Source organism: Misgurnus anguillicaudatus, chromosome 22 (genome assembly GCF_027580225.2).
Source record: "Misgurnus anguillicaudatus chromosome 22, ASM2758022v2, whole genome shotgun sequence".
In the NCBI taxonomy this organism is placed as follows: Eukaryota; Metazoa; Chordata; class Actinopteri; order Cypriniformes; family Cobitidae; genus Misgurnus; species Misgurnus anguillicaudatus.
Genome location: NC_073358.2, coordinates 36,350,429 through 36,370,372, shown reverse-complemented (window position 1 = coordinate 36,370,372; position 19,944 = coordinate 36,350,429). Strand labels below are relative to the sequence as shown.

The 19,944-nt window shown below is 35.8% G+C and overlaps 1 protein-coding gene across 6 annotated transcripts in view; it reads right to left on the bottom strand.

The window, feature by feature from the left end:
- arvcfb (ARVCF delta catenin family member b) overlaps positions 1–19,944 on the bottom strand; it is a 292,272-nt gene that overhangs the window by 205,216 nt on the left and 67,112 nt on the right. For all 6 annotated transcript variants that reach the window (XM_055199147.2, XM_055199145.2, XM_055199149.2 and 3 more), the window contains exon 2: positions 16,398–16,477. The gene's annotated coding sequence lies outside the window, so the exon portion shown is untranslated. The remainder of the gene's footprint in view (positions 1–16,397; positions 16,478–19,944) is intronic.

The following is a 19,944-nucleotide window of genomic DNA, read 5'->3' as shown; positions in this document are numbered from 1 at the left end:
GCCTCACATTTCCGGCTCATGTCAAAGGTATTCAGGCCAATCACAAGGTAGCGTTTTTCAGAACGATGAGCTTTGTACAAAATCAGAGCGATTGAAGAAAGCAGTATATCTGGAGCTAGAAAAATGTACAGTGCTGTATGTGAAAAATAATGTGTTTTTTAACCATGAACAACGCAAACATTGTAGGGGTGCGACGGATCGCAAAACTCACGGTTCGGATCACATTACGGTTTTTGAGGCACAAATCGGATAATTTTTCGGATCAGCAAAAAAGATGGGAAAATCTAATAACAAATCAAGAAATTACAAACATTTATAAAAAAGAACAAGTAAGGTCTAAAATGATAATTAGGTACAGAAATCAAATCAATTAAATAATAACACTGTATTTATTGTATTAATTAAATGTAATTATTAATTTTTAAAGCTTTAGAAGTGATTTTCTCTCTTATAATGACACAGACTTAAGTAGGTTAATTGAGGTTACTGTCTCTTTAAGACCAAATAAGCACAGACTGGATTCTGTTTATAATCTATACATACACTTTAGACATAAACAAATGTTTTTATTAGAAAAATAATACTGTGGAGATCATTTAGTTTGTATGTTCCTTGTCAAAAACAGGAACATTTTATGTTTGCTTGCTTTTTGAAACGCGTCTCTCCGTGTGTGCAGTATTGAGTTCCCTTACGCGTGCACACAAACAGACAGAGGGCAAATTACAAACGGTGCAGCATAAACAGTTGTCCCACATGTTTTTCGTTGCTCTATTAGCCAAATGTATTTTAATACACTACAGTATGAGATACAGTGACGCAACTCTCTAAAGTTTACACATCAAGAGTTCTGAATCTGCTGATCTTTGAAGGATGATCATGTCTGACTGGAGCTGGACCGAGCTCGAGCTGACTCAAGCTAAACTGCTCACATTAGCGCCTTATTGCGGTGAAATTGTTTAAAATGACTTGAATTTTAACATTTGCAAACCTTTGAAACACGTGCAATTGATAAACTTTCCCTATTTAAATTTGCATACTAATTCGCGAATCACATGCGAGCCGAACCGTGGGGCGTGATCCGTACGGATCACGGATCAACTGCGATTCGTTGCAGCACTAGAACATTGTATTATTATACCAAATACACACAAAAAAAGATTTTTAGGAATGAAATAGGTGCACTTTAAAGTTTTTAATAGTAGGATTTTACACAGTTATCGTTATTACTACCCATTATTAGACCTTGAATTCTGATAACTTCTGCTCCATTTTATTTAGATTTATTTTTTATATTTATTTCCGTTTGCGACGGTGAAAACAAAGATGAGCCAAGTTGAGGAGTGATTTAATTCAAACTGCAACAAAAGTCGCTGTTTATTTTATCATTGCTGGTCTTCTCAAATCATACACAACAAGTTGCTGTTTCTTCTTCGTTTGTGGGTTAACTTGCCAAGCTTCTTCTTCTTTGAAGGTCGTGCTGCTACTGTGGTTACACACGTGGATACTGCCTACCAGCGGTCTGCGCGTGTGTTTGCACGTCGACGCAGAACCTACGTGGTCGCGGCTACGCTGTAGGACCTACGCACAACTATAACGAGCCCTTAAGTAAGGAATAATTGACTCTGGTCATTTGAATTATTTGAAAATGATGCACAGCCAATGTGGTAATGCTGCACGATGTGAAGCAGACTGTGCATTATTTTCAAATAATTATTCCGCTTATACCACGATTACCACAAATATTGCTCTGGTGGTTATTTTAAAACATTTGACAGGTAAGGTGCACTGTAAAAAAAATCCGTAAAAATTACAGTGTTACTTGCAGCTGGTTGCCGGTAATTTACCGTAGATTTAAATTTATGTTATTTACTGGCAAGAGTTGGTTCCAAGATAAATACATTTTAAATATTAACAAGTCTTTATCTTTACAGAATAAAACTATACAATAACCAACCTGATCTCACAAATTTCCATGGCATAGTCACGGAATTTTGTGCTCATTTTTCAGTGGCAATCTCACGGATCTCTGCATTTTTCCGTGGCCCTGCTATGGACTGTCTTTTTCCGTGGCATTCTCATGGATTGGTTACTCAACTGTTTTGTCCTATTTTCTTACCATTTTCGCTTTGGTTTAGGGTTAGATTTACATGAAATGACATCTCTAACCAAACCCAACTCTAACCCCAACGGCAGGCAACAATTGTTTAAAGTTTAGAAAATATAAAAGAATAAATCAGAAAAAATAGTATAAACCAATAGTTAAAGTGACATACTAACGCAAACACCAAATCTAACCCTAAACCGAAGCGAAAATGGTTTGAAAATAGGAAAAAGCAGTTGAGTAACCAATCCGTGAGAATGCCACGGAAAAAGACAGTCCGTAGCAGGGCAACGGAAAAATGCGGAGATCCGTGAGAATGCCACGGAAAAATTAGCAAAAAATTTTGTTACTATCCCACGGAACTTTGTGAGATCATGTTGACAATAACAGCCTCTTGCAAAGCATTCTGATTACCAGAAATCATCATCAACCTTTTTCAGTTTTTTTGCTTCAGATTTTGTTTCCCAGAATGCTTTGCTTGATGCTGTTTTTTTTAGTTTTACTCTGTAAAGACAAAGACTTGTAAATGTTTCATGTTCATTTAACTTTAAACAAAATGTTGCCAGTAAATAACATAAATTTAAATCTACGGTAAGTTACCGGCAACCAGCTGCAAGTAACACTGTAATTTCTACGATTTTTTTACAAAGTGTGCATTTTACGGAAAATTATATAAATGAAAATAAATGACTTGGGTTCACTTTGGAGCTGCAGTAAGTGTGAACAGCTGAACAATGTGAATTGTGAAGAAACTGATTTCATAGATTTCAGGTCTGAGATAATGACATCTTTGCTTTAGAAAGACACAGAGTGTGTGTGATAGAAAGAGATTGAAAAAGAAGGCAGAACAGAGAGATTAACAGAGCCCCGCCAGTCAGGAAGCGTTTTTAATCTTCTAACTCAGTTGAATTGTATAACCAAGAGTGTCATTTTCCTCTCAGTCCCCTACAGCTCAAGAACTTGAGAATAATCACCTGACTATTCTCCACGTTCACCATTTCTCACATCACACCCTTCACAGAGAACTGCCGAAGGTGCTGGATCAATCAGGTGAGAGGAGATGACAGAGGGAGGCGGCTAGGACGAGAGACAGACAGAAATTGTAGGATGAAAGACAGAGAGGGGGCCAGCTGGCTGGGCTGAAATGAGTCCTGCAGAGTCAAGGTCAGAGCACAGAGGCACAGCCGAAAATGAATGGTTAAGGATGAGCGCGTGGTGGGCTACACCCACCCAGACACCTTCCTTCCTGCAGGGTGGGTGGTCCTTCACAGGGTCTAGATGGCATAACTTCCTCAGAAACAAACCAGTGAACTGGGAAATTACGGCATGTACAGACACCATTCACAAAAAGATTGAAGGGGAAAAGCTATCTGAGTGTGATCTGCCTTTAAGTTTGACCCACGTGATAAAATAAGACAAAGAACGCCTGATACTAAGTTAGATACTGAGTTAGATAGTTACATTTATATTACATTTAGGTATATGGCAGAGACTTTTATCAAATACGACTGGCTGATGTCTTCCTTGTTCTATGAAGTCCCTCCTTCAGAAATATGTAACGAGTTTTAATTGTGTAGTTTGTTTATTGTGTTTAGCAGAGCCGTTTAAGCTTAGCTGGCGACTGACGTATTCCTGTAGGCGGAGCTTAGTCAAAAACTCTTATATTGACGTCATTCAACCTGGAAGTAGAGGGCTGTAGTCCAAACCGTCTGTTCGCTGTAGGCTTTGAAAGGCGAATTCTGTTACAGTAAATATATCGCCTGGCAATGAACTTTGAGCTTTATCATTTTGCAGGTATTATTTAAGCTCTAACAGCAACATTACACACTTCCTAAAGTTTGAAATATGGGATAATGAAGAACGTGACCTTTAATATATTTATATTTGTATAAACAGTAGTCACAAACGTTGACCCGTTAGATATGTTACTATTCAATCATGCTGCCACTCTGATAATTCACGCCTTGACTGATAGAAAGAAAACCTTCAAAGGTAGCGGAAACATCACAGAAATGATTCGCACCAGCCATGTGACTGTTTGGAGCCAGATTGAGCTGACTCTTTCAGAAGACTGCAGTAAAAAATGTGAAAAGATGCTGATTTTGAAGTGTGACACCAATTTGTTATCATTGTGTGTCACCTTCAGTTGTCTGACTTGTGTTATTTCATATTGCTCTGTTTAAAGAAGGAAATAATGTTGTTTCTTTTTGAGGAAGCTGAGTCATGATGAACCTTAATGACCCATAATGTATAAAAAGCCCCTTGTGTTTTTAGTCCTGCGTTATCTACTAAGCTGCCTAGTCATTCTTATTAACATTCCTGAACACTTTCACAGTTCCAAAATAAGAACAAGAGATTCTCTCCTGTGCACACACACAAGTCTTAGGCCTATAGCAAAATAAAAAAGTCTATAGACATTTCTGCAGAATATATATATATATATGAAGAGTTTGGTTCCAAAACGCAATAAATCCATTTTAACAAATTTTGGTAAAAACGTGTTTTCTACACCAAGAAAGTGACAAGATGAAAACAACTATTTTCTGTTACAAAATTTCACATAGCATCTTTAGGTTATAAAAACATAAAAAATTGATTTTCAAAGATTTATTATAAAAACAGATTCTTTTTTCCACAAAATGCAATAAATCCATGACAAGTTTTTATTCAAAATGCTACAAATATATTGAATTAATCGCCTATATAAATGTGCATTCATCTTTGCCATGTTATATTCATTAGTTGACTAGTTGTACACACTAATTAAAAATATAAACATTAATGTCATTAATCAAAACACTTACTTTGTCATATTAAGAACACTGTCATTGCTGCGGTTATACTTGACGTCGTCGCTTAACGTTTTTCACAGCGATCAGCTGTAAAATGTTTTGGTCCTGCTCGATCTTCGTTGACTTTGAGTAAAATAATGCAATGTTTTTCATAAGATCACCTGGGGTCAATGTGTTAGCATGAGAAACTTGATGCTGTCGGGAGAACAAGCACCCGTCTCCCGAGTGCCTCTCAGGGAAATTATTAGATGTTGATGGCTTACGTTCCTTTCCCGTCACAGAAAACCATCACAGGTTTATCAATGCTATTAAAGTATTATTTTGTTTTGTTTGTTGATCACGAAGTACAAAGTAGATGAGGAAAACTAGGACTCTGTGTACTCAGCGTGCCGCTATTGTTTGTTTACATTGCGTGAATGGTGCGCTGTAGGATTTATAGTGTTCTGTAAAAAAGGAGGAGTGGCGTTTATCGTATTTTGGGAAAAAAGGGAGAAAAGATGACAGAATAACACGGCGGATATTGGATTTTGCGTAAAATTAAGAATTTACTTTTAACTACTGACCTGATTTCAAAAATGGCGTTTACCGCGTTTATGATAAACGTTTATATATGAGGAGTTTGGTTCCAAAATGCATAAACGCAATTAAAAAAAAGTTACCACCAAAATCAGTATTGTATCAGGTCAGTATTAAAAAGTCAATTCTTAATTTTACGCAAAATCCAATATCCGCCGTGTTATTCTGTCATCATTTCTCCCTTTTTTTCCAAAACTCGATAAACGCCAGTCCTCCTTCTCTGCAGAATGCAATAAATCCGCTCAAAAAAATCACAGAGCACCATTCCACGCATTGTAAACAATAATGGCGGCGTGTTGAATACACATCGAATCCTACTTTTCCTCATCCACTTTGTACTTCGTGATCAACAAACAAACAAAAACAAAATAATACTTTTGATGGCAAACCTGTGGTAGTTTTCTGTGGTGGGGAGAAACGTAAGCCACTCGGGTGACAGAAAAATGCTGGCTGTTGCTTGTTTTCACAACAGCATTAAGCTTCTGTCATGCTAACACATTGGCCCCCAAACTTTCCATTATTTTACTTAAAGTCAACAAAAATCGAGCAGGACCAAAACATTTTACAGCTGATCGCTGTGTACGACGTCCAAAGGTTGACAGCAGCAATGACAGTGTTCTTAATATGACAAAGTAAGTGTTTTGATTAATGCAATTAATGTTTATTTTTTTTAATCAGTGTATACCACTAGTCAAATAAATTAATATAAAATTAATATAAATGCACATTTATTTATTGATTCAATAGATTTATAGCATTTTGAAAAAAAAAACTTATGGATTTATTGCATTTTGCAGAAAAAAATAATTTAAAAAATGATATATATTTTTTAATTGTTTTTATAATAAATCTTTAAAATTAAATTAGGATTTTAATTTTTTACGTTATTATAACCTAAAGATGCTATGTGAAAGTCTGTAACAGAAAATAGTGGTTTTCATCTTGTCACTTTCTTGGTATAGAAAACACGTTTTTACCAAAATTAGTAAAAATGGATTTACTGCCTTTTGGAACCAAACTCTTCATATTCTTAACATATCGGAAACAGAAATCACTTGTGTAAAACACCTTGAAACTAGGCCTGTTTGGACAGTTCATACAATTTCACTTTTCTCCGCCAGCGATGCGATTATTGCAGATACAGAACGTAACGAACCAATATTGACTCGTCAATGTCAGTTCTCACACGGTCGTCCAATCACAGTGGAGGAGGGGCGGGACAAGTATTACAACAACCAACCGGCTCACAGCTCAAGTATCAAAGCTACCAAAGCGCTCGGCTGAAGAAAGCTGGCGCTCGGCTGAAAAAACAGCTGGCAATCGGTGTCCTCCAGGCGTTTTCAGACGCGTTTAAAAGTTTTGGTGTGCACAACCATACGCTTCAAATTCTCTTCATTCATACATCTTGTCACTAAGTTTAATGGACCAGATGAAGGGTTACTGGCAACCCTTTAAGACACCCTATGTGCTGTCAGCTTTTCTCACGAGCTTCGAGGTTTTGTTTACGGTAGTTGCTTGTTCCAAACTGATGGCAAACTGTGCAAAACATTGCATAGTTTCTTTAATCGTGTTTTACCCGGGTAAATGTCAGCTTCCAAGATGTTAATAATGACTTTTTGTTTGGCCTCATAATTTAGAGGGTGCCGGCGCCACAACAACCAATAAGGTAGGAGAAACATCATGACATTGCTGAGAAGTTAACGTTCGCCAAGCTTAAAATGTCTCTTTGGTAACATTGCATACACAGACAAGCAGCCACAGGCAGGAAAAGGCAAAGCACTGGCCTGATCGGGCAAGTGACAATACTGTTTACTGGCCCGACATCTCTCACGCTTATAAATCAGCCAGCCCATCGGGCAGTTCTTTATGTTGAGCCCTGTAGGCTATTTTGGATAATTGAATTAGGTGGTTGCTTACTAATCAAAAGAGCGCCACTTAAAATGTCTATGATATTTTGGTCTCTCTATAGATATGGATTCATGTACATTTCATATTTTTTGTATATTTCCATTACTTTTTGCCTCATCCTATCATCCCCCAAGCAAAAAGGAATAATTTTCTAATAGCAATTACTTAAAGCAACAGCACACCACACCTCCACAAGCCACACATTTAAAGTTTCTGCATATACAGATGATGCTCTACGAGTTAGTTAGGGAATTACAAATCCCAAGCTTAAGCATCAGAGTTAGCAATATAAATAAATGCCACATAGAATGCTGAATTCATTCTCTAGGGTACTTTAAAAACATTAAAAAGGATGCCAAAGCCCCATCCTCCAACAGCGCACTCTATAAAATAATCAGTAATTTTCATATTCTATTTTTTGTACAGGCAATCCTTGTCTTGTCTCACGCTGCCAATTAAAGCATTAGCATATCAATACCAAAATGAAACACACTGGAACAAAACCCATTTGGGACCCTCGCAGAGACGGCAACAGGAACCTCTTCAAACCTGTTAATCAGGAACAAAGCAAGACACGCTTATAAATCCACATTACTCTGCTTTTAAACTAATGAAGATGTGGCATTGTTCAGCACTTACACATTATTACAATTAAAAGAGTTTTAAGGCTTAAAGAAAATGACCACGGGAACGTTTGTTGATAAATCAGAATAAGTGCCTAGAGCTACAGTAATAAGTCAGAATAGGTACTGTAAGTAGAAAACTGGCTGTAAAATTATAGCAACCATTAGGACAAGCATACAGATCATGCACATGCTAATGCATTGTTCAATTTGAATTCTGCTGTTGTTTGGCTTGGCCTAAGAACTGATGCCTCTCCTGAATAGATTTGTTGTGCGTGTTGGCTTTTTGACTATTTTGGCTTATATTTACAACAACATGATAATACAGCTTTGTAATCTTGTTAATCAAGTATAGCACTCCCAGCTTAAAACAAAAGCTTCTTTTCATCAGGTTGCAAAAAAGTCCTATCACACCATTGATGTCAAATATGAGCATTGTTTTTGTTACTAAAGACAATTCTGACAGACCATGTGTAGATAACTGGAAGAGCGGAAACATGAAAATTGAAAGAGATAAGCGAACCATTAGAAAATGAATTATGTTTAGAGGTTGACCTTTATAGCTTAAGAGACATAATGGAGATTTTATTTAAATGCATTTTGGATTTAAGAGCTGAAAATAATGTGGAAAGCATAGCTCAGATAATTTGGTCTTGAAAGAATGTGGTGAGAATTCTTCGCATTCATCTTAAAATCTCTGCCTTTGTATTTTAGACTTTGGTATTTTGCTTCAGATCTTCATCTTGTTCGAGACATTGTTGAGATGTCTTACGAAACCTTGAAGTAATCTCTGTCTGAGCAAAATCTCCACCTGCTCTCCATTACAAATCAGAGCGGTCTACAGTGTTAAAAAACAATGCTGCACTTACATTTGTAACAACTTTATTCATTATAGTGAGGACTTGCTATGAATTATAAAAAAAGTTGATGAATTGAAAAGTTGAATTAGCTTAAGTTATTTCAACTTTATTTTTATAATTTCAAATTGCAACATCTTTTATTTTACAGTGTAGAGATATTAAAGCAAGTCTCTATAGACTGTTTGCAAACAGAGATGACTTTTTTGTGGGCGGAGCCCAACTGGTGGCAGAAAGTGACAGCTCCGCAATAGGGGTGTGAAGTGTTTTAGCGTTAAACTATGATTTTTATGGATCCGGTGTTCTGTAGAAATCGGTTTCCCCAGTAAGTGTAATGTTTCTTATTTTCACCAAGTTACATTTATTTTTTAAATAAATTAAGAGTTTAAATGGCTTGGCTACTGATATGTGTGCATGTATGTAATGTATATGTATTGTTCTTTATTGGTAAATCAAATATTTTTACAGTATGAATCGCTGAAGTACTTATAAGAGCAATATTATCATGTATTCTGTATAATATAATTTATTAAATATTTCATCATTTCCTGTTTTCAATTTCTTCCTTATATTTTTAGCCTACGTGTTTGTTCTAAAACTATTATGTTTACATACAAATTAATTTGTATAGGCCTGTTTATATATTATTAAAACTTTACATCGTGTGTGTGTGTGTGTGTGTGTGTGTGTGTGTGTGTGTGTGTGTGTGTGTGTGTGTGTGTGTGTGTGTGTGCTATGTTTATATATTTATTAGTAAACACCATAATTTAGAACAAACAGGAAGAAGACATAGGCTAAGATATAAGGTAAAAAGAAGTAATAGAAAACGAAAAAAATATGAAAACTTTACTAAATAGTATATTATTGATATTATGAACTAATTCAAATCTTTAATCTTTCTAAATAAATTATAAACGTAACGTGATAAAAACGCTATAAGAGACCCACAAATGAAACAGACTTTGACAGAACACCGGATATCTTCTCCAATTATTTTCTATTCAAATTATTAAAAGATTTTCAGATGATTTAATCACTCCGGTCTGTCCAGTGGAGGGCTTATTGCAACCATAAACACCTATGTTTATCTTCAAATGGTGTCTTCGACGACGGTATACTATAAAAATGAAGGTCATTTATTTTGGCATTCCTATTCTGACACTCAGTCAACAGGACAACAAGACATTTTGTAGTGAGTTATATTGTTCGTTTCACTCGTGTCTCATTCTTTCCACTGTTTTTCTGCCACCACATTGCGCGTGTGACATAACTGTGACATCGACTCGCAAAAGGTCTATTGTGTATTCCATTTCCAATGAGATGCAAAACTACTGTGAATATAAAAGAAATTAATCATCTTTAAAGGGACACTGCACTTTATTTGAAAATATGCTCATTTTCCAGCTCCGCTTGAGTTAAACATTTGATTTTTACCATTTTGGAATCCATTCAGCTGATCTCCGGGTCTGGCGCTACCACTTTTAGCATAGCTTAGCATAATCTATTGAATCTGATACGACCATTAGCATCGCACAAAAAATAACCGAAGAGTTTCAATATTTTTCCTATTTAAAACTTGACTCTTCTGTAATTACATCGTGTATTAAGACTGACGGAAAATTAAAAGTTGCGATTCTCAAGGCAGATATGGCTAGGACTATATTCTCATTCTGGCGTAATAATCAAGGACTTTGCTGATGTAACATGGCTGCAGCAGACGTAGTGATATTACGCACTTCCCGAAAATAATCCCCTTGGTTACTCTTAATAGCAGGGGTCTATTTTCAGGCACTGCGTAATATCATTGCGTCTGCTGCAGCCATGGTTATTTCTTAGCGCAATGCTAATGGTCTAATCAGATTCAATGGATTATGCTAAGCTATGAGATCAGCTGAATGAATTCCAAAATGGTTAAAATCAAGTGTTTAACTCTAGGGAAGCTGGGAACTCTTTAATCTAGCAAGGGACATAATTACATTTAAAACAATTTTATCTTAAAAAATAGGTTTTCCGTTTTAAATACAGCAGCCATATCACCCTGAAGCCCAAGACTGGTTGCCCACTGAAGCCAAAAAGGGTTGAGCCTGGTCAGTACTTGGATGGGAAATCTCTTGGGAAAACCAGGTTGCTGCTGGTTGAGGTGTTTGTGAGGCTGTGGTCTAACACCTCAGTATAGCGATGGGGACACTATATTGTCATAAAGCACCGTCCTTCGGATGAGACGTTAAACTGAGAGCTCTCTGTGGTTGTTCAAAATATGTAAAGTGCTTTAAATGCTGCAGAAAAGTGTTATATAAATGTAAGAAACTATTATAATAAAATAAATTATTGTACTATAATAACTAGATATATTTTAAATCAGTCCACCAAGAGCATTATATATAAGGCTGTAAGTTTGTACGTATAGATTTTATTATAGATAAGAACTTAGCGATGTTTACTTTGACTGCTCTGGTCATATTTCACTGCTACTGCAGCTACAGTATAGTATTTCATTATACAGTATATCTCATTGATGTGTTTCACCCAGCGCCAGCCCAGAAAGCTGGAGAATGCTGGGCATGTAGTCACATCAGCCAGGCGTGAAGGACAGTCCGAGCAAGTCGGCAGCACACAGGAGATCCCGAAATTAGTCATGCTGCCGACTCTTGGCTCAGCCTGCATTCATATTCACAACCGCACAAGCGCCATTGAAAGCATGCATCTTAATAGTTTCATGAGAGCACTATGCAGCCCATAAGTCTTAACTACACTCCTCTGAGACAGCTAAGAACAGCGCTTTTTAGAAAATAAATGAGCGAGCTAAAGTAAATAAGTCCACATACCGCTGAGACTTTACTGTAGCCCTTTAGCAGAGAGAAACAGAGAAAGCTAAAATGAATTTCCAGCAAACTTTGGGAAAAAAGTTGTACGGTCATAGCATCTATAAAATGATATAAGCTATAATAAATGGAGCCATCTATGAAATACAACATAACTTGGTAATACAACAGTATTTACAACGGGTGCAAACACAGGCTTATGTCATAAATATGCATTATTTTTGAAGATATGACATACAATACTATACAGTAGCACATGCAACTACAATAGGAATTAAGATATTGCCGTGTTAACACAAAACTGAGACAAATAGTAAACCTAAATATAAAAATTCTCTTATAATTTACCCTCATGTCATCCCAGATGTATATGACTTGATATGATTTGAATTATTTTATTAATGGATGTGCTTTTTGGAGCTTTGTCATGCTGAACTACTATATAACATGATATACTATATATCCTTGGAAAGCTCTAAGAATGTAGTTTTTATATTTCGACACCATTTTGCAAAAAAGTTGAAGTAAAAGTAATTTTCTAAAATGTTGCGGCCAACAGGTGGGCCCAAGGTGTTATTATTACGGATTTATTTATAAATATCCTGTAAACCTGAAATAAGTTTGACATACTATATATTGTTGGAAAGCTCTGGGAATGTAGTTTTCATATTTCAAGGCCATCTGATGATAGAAATTGTATAATGAAAGTAACTTTGTTAATTGTCACTGACCCCGTAGTAGTACATATGAATTTAGATATATTCATAATTATAATATTCTTCAAATAAATCTATGAATCTTTAAAAATCTTGACAACCTACCTGTTTACATCACTGGAAATATCTCAGAATGTAGTTTTCAAATTTCAAAACTTTTTTGCATTAATAACAATGCAGAGACAGTAATTTATTAATTTGTGACAAGATAATGCAGCTAACAGTTGACACCTATAGTGGCCTTTGTTGGCAAAAGAACTGAAAGTTTTTTGTGATTTTAACTAGAAATATGGTTCAGAACAAGGTGAGACTTGTTTCTTTATTGTTGTGGTGTTTTGGGAGTAAAACATATTCATTTTTATGATTTTTAAATATAAGGCTACGTTTACACAGAAACGTTCTGAAGAGAAAATCAAAAGTGGAGTTGCATTATCACTTTTTATTCCGCGTTTATACGAGCATTTTGGGGGGGGGGGGTCTGCGTGCATATGGTGACGCAAAAGTGTGTGATATTCGATGTAATATGCACTCCAGGCGGCTAGGTGGCAATGTGCAGCACTGACACAACAACACCAAGTCCCCCAGGCTAGAGTTCTCAACGGGCCTGAAAATTACAACCCGACCCGACCCGGCCCGTGGCTTTTAAAGCCCGGACCCGATGTAACCCGACACATCAACGTGAATTATCTGTCCGAACCCGACCCGTGGCCCGACGCCGCTAAATCAAAGGGCAATGTCATGGGACTTATAAAAACGTGTCAACAGCACTGATTTTAGAATTACAATGCATCACAACCACTTCATAAATTTCAACTACAAATAACAGTGATACATGTTTAGCAAAATAATGATTCAAATAATGATCTAGACAGAGATGTGAAACAAAAAGAGTCTGGGTTTATTTTACAATTTTGTGCCAGATAAGATAAAATGCTTTGAAACCCATCTTCTGCATTACATTAATCCATAACACTAAACTTAAAGAGACTTTACAGAACTGCAGGAATCCGTTTATATCAGTGATATTTACAATTATTAATAAGTTGGTTCAGCGAAACAGCATAAGTAAATACTTAACTGTACTGTATGCAAGTATACTAAAAACAGCCACAATTACACACAATTTCTTTAAAAATGTACCAGGCAAGGTCAGGGATTCATGGAGCTAACATACAGCATATCACACAGATATTAATTAATAGAGATTAATACTACCCTACAAAGGCAAAAGACCTTAACTCGCTAGAGTGTGAAACTGAGAAAAATGACTTTAAAGTTTAGACATATAGTGGGTTTCAATTGTCAGTTAATTTCTTCTTTATTTTTATTTTCTCGAAAAAACATAAAATTTACTCAAAATACTAATGCAAATAATAAAGGAGGTCTTGAATGTCTCAAAAATATCAATAAGTCATTTTGACCAAAAACGAAGTTACTTCCTTTTGCCTTTGAAGGGCAGAATATACACCTAAATAAAGTTACATAATAACAACTTAAGACTACAGGCCAGGGGTGTAGCCACGAGGGGGACTGGGTGGGCCTTGGCCCCCTCATTTACATGTCCGCCCCCTCAGATTTCCAATTGCTTAAAATAAATAAGAAAATGTTGATTTCTTAGTCTGATTGATAGATTGACAAATCAAAATGCTGCACAGTAAAATGCAGCTGTTTTCAAACTTGATTGGATTAGCTCATGTCATTTGTTGTTGTGTGTAACTTACGGTGTCATCTTCGCATGAGAGTTCATTAATTTTCGGTGACAATGGCAGCTGGTGCGCAAAGTACAATATTACGCTTTTTCAAAAAAGCACGGAAAGATGAGCGAGAAGGAGAAAATGTGCTATCTACATCATCTGAGTGTACTTCTTGTTCTGCTGAAACGGTGAAGTAAATATTATGTTGTTTTAAATGTTTACAGGTGTTAAGCTGTTTTATTTATAGGTGTTAAGCTATAAATACACTGGAAAAAATTATTTTTAAGAAATAACTTTCTTAGTATTTTTGTCTTGTTTTTAGTAAAAATATCTAAAAATTCTTAAATTAAGATGCTTTTTCTTGATGAGCAAAACGAAAGAAAGAAAATAAGTCTAGTTTTTAGACCAAAAATATCACATTTAAAGGTGCAGTGTGTAAATTTTAGCGGCATCTAGTGGTGAGGTTGTTAATTGCAACCAACGGCTCAGCCCACTGCTCCCCCTCGCTTTTGAAACACATAGAGAAGCTACTGTAGCCACCACCAGACAAACATGTCATCATCGGAGACAACTAAGCAAAAAAAGTTTGTTCGTTAAAGGCTTCTGTAGAAACATTGCGGCCAAAAATGGCGACTTCCATGTAAGGGGACCCTCGGTGTATGTAGATAAAAAGTTTTGTATATTATTTTGCATTTCTGTCAAAAGATCCTTCTTAAAATTACACACTGAACCTTTAAGTGATTTTGTGCATAAAACAAGCAAAAAAATCTGCCACTGAACACAAGACAAAAATACTAGGAATTTTTTATATAAGATGGGACCCCCCCAAAATAAAATTCTAGCTACGCCCCTGCTACAGGCATGGGATATTAGGGACTTTTTGTACATACTCTCGCTCACTCGCTCTCGCTCTCTCTCTCGCTCGCTCACTCTTAGTTTTTCTCTGTGTATGAGATACGATCTCCTGTTTACAGTTTAATGATACACAGTGCCCTAGTTTTGGTGGGGTTTTTTTTCAAAGTGTATATTGCAATTAAGTAAATTTATGCAAAATAAGAACATTTCCACACTTTCATGATGCAACTCGAGCTTATACTCACAGGCAGAGTCCCAGCAAACAAAAATTGTTATCTACTGTATAATGCGGTGTTACACAACCTAACAAGTGTGACTCAAAGGAGACTTAAAGTGCAATTTAGCCAAGGTTACTGTAATGTGATTATTTTCTATTCACTTATTATGGACAGAAAACCTAAATTATAAAACATTATGGAGTCAATCTAATCCACCTTTAATTCTTGTGTTTATTACTGTACATTTTCAAACTCAGATGCAAGAGATCATGTTGTTGCTTGTACTAATGTCTCAAATGGCATTGCATTAGCAGCAGAAAAGGTTGCGAGTTAGACTCCCAAAAAAGACACATGCTAGTGAAAATGTATACATTGAAATGTCGCTTTGGATAAAAGCACTTGTCAAATGCAAATATATAAATGTAAAAGTCTACTAATTCTGATTCTTTACTTTATAATTTGGTTTCATGTCTTGACAAAGTTTTTTGTTAATATTTATATAAACCATTTAGATGTGTGCCATATCCATCAGTCTAAACTGCAATCAGATAATAATGTATTTTTTAAGGATGCACGATATATCGGCCGACATATCGTTATCGGCCGATAACTGCTTATTTTTAATATTATCGGTTCGGTCTGATAGCAAAATTAGGCCGATAAATGAAAGCCGATAAATGATTGATTATTTTGGTTTGTTGAACCACTTCACTTGCTCATTGCTGGCCATGTGGAGTATTGATTGGTGCTTTCTGTGACATAGCACGAAGATGACACGTGTTGCGAGCTTAAGAAGAGTATGCTAGTCTAGCGCAAAGACAAGATGTCCGCGTTTTTCATTGTGAAAATAATATGAATATTTATCGGCCTATATATATATATATATATATATATATATATATATATATATATATATATCGGGTATAGGCCCCCAAATATAAAGAGTTATCGGTTATCGGTATCGGCCAAAATTTCCATATCGGTGCATCCCTAGTATTTTTGTATTATATAATGTAGTCAAGTTATATAATTTATACTTAGTAGTACATGTGTTTCTGACTACCATACTCATTTTATGACAGAAATCAACTTATTAATAAAATCATTGATCTATTTATTCTTATTAACAACACACACACAATATGTACAAGAAGATCCATTCAAGATTGTGATTATTAACTGTAAATTTAAGCGCATCGATTATATGATTGGTAGTGCAAATTAATGTAATATACCTTTGTGTGTGGATAAACACCCATATAAATGTCCCGCACCATCAACAATGAACCTTTAATCACTACAAGCGCAGCTGCACCTGAAAAACAGAAAACAAAATTATTTAAGGCAGAAATTACTCACAGAGTATTCGTAAAAACATTCAAACACAATTAAATATCACAATGTCTGTGTACTTATAGTTTTTAATTGATTTGATTCAAATAAATATTTTTATAGACTGAAACAGAATAAATTATATTGCATGTGAACATGAAAATAAGTTATTACATCATAAATATTACATTAATAGTTCTCCACTTATTTATTAATTCCAAGCTAAATTAAAAGACTTTAGACTTTGAGTTCGAATGAAACTGTAATTAAAAGACAACCCTAGTCAATGTGATCTTGATAAATAAACCTTTCAGTGTCACATAATTGATTTACCCTGACATATGCAATGCATTGACATCCTGTAGTCTGGGAGAATTAAACAAGTTGTGCATTGGAAGGTCAGGCAGTGTATTACATAACATGCCAGGTGCAGCAGCTCTATGTGTGTTTACTATGTGTGTCAATAGAGTGCCGAAGTAATGGCGTCACTTTGTAGGCTAAAACGCGGAAGTGAGGTAGCATTTTAGCACTACGGGTTCCCTCGCCCTGAAGTCTATGGGTTTTTTGAATGGGTTTTTGCTAAATCGCCTGAAATAAGGTCTGTGGTTAACAAAACCTCTAAATATTTTCACGTTTTGTTCTATGACATAAAATACACCAGTTATAATCTGCTTGTGATTTTTTTTAAACTTTATTGTGCCTTAAAAACGGTGGTTGCTAACAAGTTGCTATTAGGGACTACATCCTTGGCGGGGAGTTTAGACGTCATCATGACAGGAAATCTGTCACTAGCCTTTTAGCCTCACGTTCTCAGAAGTTTACCTTTCAGTTAATATACATAGCGTTATATATTTAGTCTTTTCAAATTGTAGTTTTTCCAAATATTGTTGTACTGTGGAGAGACTGTAGTTTGACATGTTTTGTTTTGTCCGGAGACAAAGTTTACTTATTTTATGAAAATAAAGATGTTCACTACAAAACGTGTTGCAATGTTTCTGTGGATCAGTGATTGGAGCATTTTGTTAACTTTTGTTTAATTCCCAGAGAACGCGCTGATATATATAGCTTGAATGCACTGTAAGTCCCTTGTCTAACAAATACCAAAAATTAAATGTTATACTATTGTAACTATACACCAGTCAGCTCACAGTAATGTGAGATACAATTTACTACACAGGCTCTCACATTGGGGCTTGTGGATTACCAGGTAAAAAAATATAGAAAATGTGAACAAAATTAGTATATATTGTTTATTTAGAGAACATATATGGTTTAATTATAATATATTGTATTTAAGCATTGATGCTATTGGACAATTCTCTTTAAATTTAACATATATAATTATATATAACTATTATATTAAATGTTTGGAATTTAACTGTGTTCTGTTTGTTCAGAGATTGTATAGTTATCTTAAAAATACATAGAACACTATTATAACTCCTCTCTCCATAGTTTTACTTAATGAGACTTGATAAACCTTGTCCCTCATGCTGGCCCTTACAATACCGGTAAGTAAACCAGCATCTAAGCTGCACTGTTATGTCCAGATTTATAGTGGTTCTCTCTCCTCGATCTATGGTTTTCTATCGTCTAAGTATAAGAAAAAGTACATAAGATTGGAAATTGATACGGCAATAGCTAGTGCTTCTAAGATGGGTTTTTTTTCTGGCGAATTAGCAAATGGTATACAAACATACAATCAAACATAATACAGTGAAAGATAATCTTTAAAGTTTATTTGGGGCACAATGATAATATTAAGGTTTATATAAACTAACGAAATAATTAAACTAATAAATAAATAAAACATTAACAAAAAATCACGCGTAAACAAAATTTCTAACATTTTTGGAAATAACGAATGTGCAATATTTCTCATGAAAAAGTGGATAAGTGTCCATAAACAGCGCAGATCACAATGAGCGAGCGTGCTTTTTTAAATAAAGTTTGAGGAAGCTTGATGATGACGTTGATCCGCGACCGGTGCGCTGTAGTCCGATTATAGCATACCGTTAGCATTTTATATCTGACGGCTTTATTTAGGCTTCAAAATGTATACATTTTCGTTTAACTTATAAAGATTATCTTGATAGACAAAACGTGTAAGGTTCATAACTCTTTGTTGAAGACAGATCTTATTTTTTGCGATTTTCCAAAAGTCTATGGGAAAAATGAATGGCTTTTCGATCGAGGGAACCCATGCGCCGCTAACTTCCGGGTTGGCCTACAAAGTGACGTCATGACTTCGGCACTCTATGGGACAAGCGATTCTGCTGTGCTGCTAACCTCATACAAGTTTATCGGATCATTGGATTATTTGAACATGCAAAAATCTGTCAACCACATATTCCACTGTCCACAGAAGAAAAACTACAGATTAGAGATTAAGAGAAATTGTATTTGACAGCAGTACATCCGGTTTAAGCAGCAACAACATAAGCAAACAGCATTTGTGGCCCAAACTTGACTTCTGGTAGACTTCCACAAAGAATCAATAACAACAGAGTCCCTCTAGAGTAGATTATCCCAACCTATCCAAGTGGGCAAATCGGCTTCATGCTTTGCAGTAAAAATTCGAAAACAAATTTCCGTGAACCGTTACGAGAACTAAAAAGAGATGAGATCGAGAGCATGAACCTGAAATATTACAATCCGGAAATCCACCGTGCTGCATTTATCCTTCCAGAATTTGCCAGAAAGGTACTAAGTGAAGCGTAAATGGATTTGTGGTTTCCATTTTATATCGCGCTGCCTTCTGTGAAAGCAGAATCAGAACTCACTACAGCTGCAGTACTTCTCTCTCCGGATCACTTCTTGGCTTCTGATTGGTCAATGAACTGCAACAAGGGGAAATGCTTTCTGTGGGAAATTCTCTGTCTCTTCTTATAACAAGCAAAATGAATAACAAGTAAATGACCTTAGGTCAAATCATAGCTAAAGCGTATCAACTACTACAATAAGTTAATGTTACTATGTAAAATGGTTAATGGACTGCATTTATAACGCGCTTTTAACAGACCAATGGCCATCCAAAGCGTTTTACAAGTTGCCCACATTCACCCATTCGCTCACACATTCATACACAGACGGCGGTGTCAGCCATGCAAGGCGCCATCCAGCTCGTCGGGAGCAGCTGGGGTAAGGTGTCTTGCTCAAGGACACCTTGACACTTGGTCAGGTGGAGCCGGGGATTGAACCACCAACCTTCCAATTAGTAGACAACCTACATGAACCACTGAGCCACTGCCGCCCAAAATGAATGTATACAAAACTGCCGCCTAAAATGAATGTATACAACGTGGATTGCTCCACTTTCTTAAAAAAAATCCAGATAATTTACTTATCCCCATGTCTTTCAAAATGCTGATGTCTTTCTTTGTTCAGACAAATTAAGTTTTTAAAGAAAAACATTCCATGATTTTTCTCAATTTAATGGACTTTATTGGA